Below are 5,365 nucleotides of genomic sequence, written 5' to 3'. Positions count from 1 at the left end.
GATGCCCGGCTTTGCTCTGCGGGTATCCAGGGGAATGGGCCCACAAACTCTGAAACACCTCTTCACTGCACTGGTGCTCCCGCACCTAGAGTATTGCAGTTCTATTTGGGATCCTGCGCAAGTACACTTAGTAGCTGCTCTGGAGAGTGTTCAGCGACGAGCAGCATACGCCAGCCTTCGCCAGCGGTCCCCGCTGGTACGCCCTTATCGGGATACCGGAACAGCCCAACTGCTGCGCACGGTTCACTGGACCCCATTGTCCACTCGTCGCAAAGTCTCCTCGATGCGACTCCTGGCTCTCGTTCTCCAATTTGACGAAAAATCGCTGCCTCTTTTGCAAGTGCGGAAAACCCGTACAGGGACCCTACAGCCCCTTCTATCTCGCACAGAGCGTCATAGAGGCTCTTTCCTGGTGCGGTCAGTAGACCTATGGCGCTCACTGCCCTGTGAACTGACGGACAATCTCCCCACAAATAAGGATGAATGTAGAACGTTCTGCAGTGCCATCGCCAGACACCTGCGTGCTGAATGAACCGAAAGTGTAATGTAGCATCCCGGTTTGCCCTGGGGTGGGTTGTGGCGGAGGCTGCGGACCATCGAGCGGGTTGGTGTAGCAGAGCGCCCTACGTGACCACTGACTGTAGGGTGCAGTGGGGCGCCTGCGCCGCTGGCTGGTTTTGGGGCTTCCGCGTTGTCGGCCACGACTCACTATAGGGATTTCCCAGTCGTCCTTCTTTTCCTTTATTTTTTTTCTCCTTTTGGTGCTGCAGGCCTTTGGCATGGACACTCGGTCTTTCTGCTCTCACCGGCATCTCTTTCTGAGTGCAAATAAATATTATCATTATCATTTTCATTATCATCCCCTCCTCCTCTCCTGCTCGCCTCCTATTTAGGGGGAAATTTTCCCCGCTAAGTTTAGCGGAAAAATTTTCCGCTAAATTTAGCGGGGAAAATTTCCCGCTAGATTTAGCGGAGAAAATTTCCCGTTAGATTTAGCGGGGAAAATTTTCCGCTGAATGTAGCGGGGAAAATTTTCCGCTAAATTTAGCATAACAGCTGCGGTACCTTCGGGCTGATAACAGTACGGAGTGAAGAGAAAGGGGGGGGGGGGGGTCTTTAAGGTTGTGCTCATCGAAGTAAAACACCACCTCCTACAGATGAATAGGCCGGACAGCTGAGTTTTCTGCGTCATCTCAAGAGGCAAGCGTCGGGCATTGATTGGACGCGAGCACTTCGTCAGCATTTGGCTGAAACTCCTGTCCTCACTGCTTTGATACAAGCCTTAGCCAAATTCTGACGCAACACTCGGACCTAATCCTTGCTCCGCGTCTGTCCCTATAGGTGACGTTGATAATTAAGCTCCATCACCTTGTAATCCAGGAGTTATTGAGTAAGGGAAAATAGCTTACTCGTGAATACTTCTCACTCCGCGAATATTCAGTGGCCTTGGAGGAACCGACATTTGCGTTGTTGAAACCGTTGGACGCGCGCAGCCTTGTAGGTTCGGGGGGGGGGGGGGGGGGGGGGGGCTGCCGCCATCTACCGTTGTTGAAACCCGTCAAGAGAGCGGAGACAGTCGTCTCTGCTGTCTCAGCCAGTCCGGTATCTCGGTGTGCTGGCGGGGAGCAGCCCCACCCGGCGCAGCGCTAAAACGCGAGGGAGTGTGTACAGCGCGATGCATATGCGTTCTCTGGGACGCGGTGTTTCCATACCGCCCAGGGAGGATATGGTGCTGTAGGCTTGCCGTTGAATACAAATAAGCGGAATAGGGTGTATTTTCCCAGTAAAGTATTTGGTTAGGGCACACACTCGCAGCCCCCTCTCCACTCTGCGGTTTTACCAGCCTCCAGGTGGCGCAGCATGCACCCAAGGCCCCGCGTTCCGACCTTCGCGTTACATTCCCTGTCGATGGCACATGCCGATTATGTGGTCAAAAGTGCTAACCACATATTAGATCACTCAAAAAGAAACTTCATCCTCGCTTCGACTTCACTGGAACTAATTCCTCGTACAAAACACTCGTCCGCCCTACCTTTGAATATGTAGCTGTTATGTGGAAACCCAGTCTTTCATCGCAAATAACTTCAATTTACTCCGTCCGAAATCACTCATCACGCTTCATTTTAGGCAAATATCACAGCACTGCCAGCATTATTGTAACAGCGGCTAACTTTCTGCGGCACTTTCGACAAGAAATGTGCGCGTGGACAGCATCAATAGAAAGTGGGAACACATAAGGGACGATACAGGCAGGATAATCTTCTTCGTATACGTTCGTTGTGTGTCTCCACTTTCTAGATGTTTAGAAAGCACCAACACGCTAAAATAGTGCAATCATCAATAGACTTTCATGCACGCACCCCCGTACCTTCGACTGCATAGCCATAAAAAGTTGTCCACGAGTATGCCATGAAAATGTTTTTTTTTTAGGTTTGCGGTCTTTAACGCACCGCCGTATATTTTATTCGTGTTCTTAAAATGAATATTTCATTACAACGCTGTATTTTTCCATAAACTAATAAATTCATAACTCTGCATGTTTTCTTCATTGATAATAATCATAAAGTTTTTATTCCTGGTTTTAAAACGCAATTTTAAGAGGTTCTTCATTACCTCATACGTCGACCGATTGGATCCGCCTTTCAGCTTTGATGTAGCGATAGTGTGTGGGGATTGCTACCGAGCTCGCAACTATAGGTCAGAGCTAACCGGGCTCGTGCCCCAACTCCCACGCCCGCAGTGTACTCGCGTATCAACCACTGCGGCGGGTTCTCTGGTTTGCTGCCCAAAACGCAACTCTTACCGAAGAGTCAAACGCACCACAACGATGTGCAGGGTGTCAAAGCGTTTAATTAGCGCAGCACACTAATTACAACAATGGGTATCGTTAAGGAGCATAGCGACTCACTCACCGATACGCCTCCTGCGAGCCGGCTGGAGCAAATATGAGGAGGCCGGTCCAACACAACCAACCGCCACCAAATCCCACTCGAGAGTCCCCAATGGATGAAGGCCCTATCCTTCCCACGTGCATCCCCAGCCTTCGGCTCTTAAGGGTCCTTTTCTCCGTGTCACTAGTTGCGTGCAGTACAGGTGAAGGCAACGCCAGGCGACGGGACGAAGGGCAAGCGCTAGACAGGCTGGGGAAGAGGAGAGAGACCTCTTCTCCTCTCTGACGTTCCTAATGCTCTCCCTATCTCCCCTCGCCCTCCACTGCCCACCTCTCCTGTCCTGCGTTCTTAGTGCTCGCCCTTTCTCTCTTCGCCTGGTCCAATTGCCTTCGCCCCCACTGCACACAACTAGTGGTACGGACTCGCTTACCAAACTGGCGGTTGTTGTTAGAGTCGGAGCTGCGTGCTGGTATACCATTTGCAGAGCCTGTGTAGTGTGCTGGCTTCACTGAGCGACAGAAATTATTCCCGTGTATACGAAGAAGTTAGGGTGGTATGCACGCAGGTCACTTCTTTATCCTAAAGAAAATGAACAAATCCGGTGTTTAGCGTAATATTTACACCAGGGGGCATGTTTTAATTCCGGAACGATGCCGAAACTAATTCCTATTTTGGATTTAATTTCTGAGAAAATTTCTTAATTCCGGTTTTTCTCCTATCTCAGAATGTGCGTCGCTTCGTAATTATTGAGCTGGAAAGATTGTTCCCCAAAGTTTTATTTTGTGACATATGTGTCTGATCTTGGCACTCCAGTATATTTTAGAGAGTTAGTGTCCCTTTAAAAACAGGGTCTTTCCTACACATTAGAGGTAACAAGAATATTGTAGTTGTTAAAAAATCTGTGCTGATATGTGTGTGTTCTTGATGAATTTTTTTTACTCACATAATTGTTATTCCAAATAATTAACGGCGGGTCGTGCAATGGGTTTGAATGAGTTGAGTTAATTAATTGTTTTATAATTATTCCCATCTAAAGAAGAAAATAGTTAAACCAAAAGTTTACAAAATATCACCATTGGTGATAAATTTAGAATATGTTAACGAAACTTATAATTAAGAAAAGTTGTTTTTACTACAAAATACCATAAACGGAATTCGTGTAAGAGAACAGAAGTGTGTCTACTTTTTAAGCAAGGTGTGATGCACATGACTTTATATTACATCCTGTGTTTGTCTATATTGATAGCGATGTCAGAGTTTTTCACATGCCAAAAAGAAAAACCGATATCTTTCCGGAAAGACTATTATGGTTAAGTGGCGTTTTTTTGTGATTGTAGCGTTTATTGGGGGCCTAGATGACCGCAATTCGTATTACTGCTCTTCACTCATGAACTATCCGTGGGCAAGTCTATTAAGTTCCTTTACCTCGCACTTGAGTTTAAGGATGGACATGTGTGCTGGAGGTAAGAACCTCGTTCAAGTAAAGTTGTTTTTTTCCATTTGCATCCTGCCATTCTAAAACCGTAAAACGGAGTGTTGCATGCCAACACGGCACTCGTATCAGCGCTGCGCAAGTCATGCAACCATCAAGCTGACGCCAGCTTTCAGAAGCAGATGGCCCGGCTTCGTGACTCTGGGTACCCAGGTGTCCTCCTTGGAGCCGTATGTGAGACAATATGCAGAAAATTCTCAAGAGGATCACCAAGTACCGAGCGAGGTAGACAGACTTCACGAGAGAACTTCGCAGTAGCCCCCTACATCCACGGTGTCACCCACCGGCTCAAAAAGATCGCTGCACGACGAAATATCAGGGTGGTGTGCTCGGCACCGAACAGAGGGAACTCTATGTGCCGCAGAGTTAATCGGGCCAAGAACCGCCAGCCAACCTGCAACAGCGCGCACAGGACTAAGTACGCCATGTGCCAGACTGGTGTAGTGTACAAGATTCCAATGTCATGTGGGAGCTGCTACATTGGGCAGACGGGACGCTTCGTTAATGACAGAGTCAGGGAGCACGCGGCGTCGGTGCAGGGCACGGGAGCTGGGCACCTTGCAGCCCATTGCCGCACGTGCGGGTGCTGGCCCAATTTTAGCAGCGTCTCCATTATTAACAGACACAGAAATGTCTTTGCGCGCGAGATTCTCGAGGCCCTGGCCATTGAGCAAACCGCCGATGACTGCGTGAGCATGCCCTCCATCACGGTCAGCAAGAAAGAAAGGCAGTGTTTGCAGTGTGGCACGGCCCCGTGAAAGGGAATAAGAGGGATATGTGTCGGCGGTGGTATGTCGGTTGGATCAGAAGGCGTTAGTGACCAAATTTAGTAATTTAATGTAATTAATTACTTTTATTTAGTATTTTAATATAGTAGTGTAATGTAAGGATTTAGGGTGATTCATTGGCATTACTTTAGGTGTGAATCTTTGGGTCGAAGTGATGAAGAAGAAATATAAAGTCTTAGTTGATAGTCAGCGGT

This window comes from Ixodes scapularis, unplaced genomic scaffold (assembly GCF_016920785.2).
Source record: "Ixodes scapularis isolate PalLabHiFi unplaced genomic scaffold, ASM1692078v2 PGA_scaffold11__112_contigs__length_91849675, whole genome shotgun sequence".
Classification (NCBI taxonomy): domain Eukaryota; kingdom Metazoa; phylum Arthropoda; class Arachnida; order Ixodida; family Ixodidae; genus Ixodes; species Ixodes scapularis.
Note: the sequence above shows the minus strand (reverse complement) of the source record.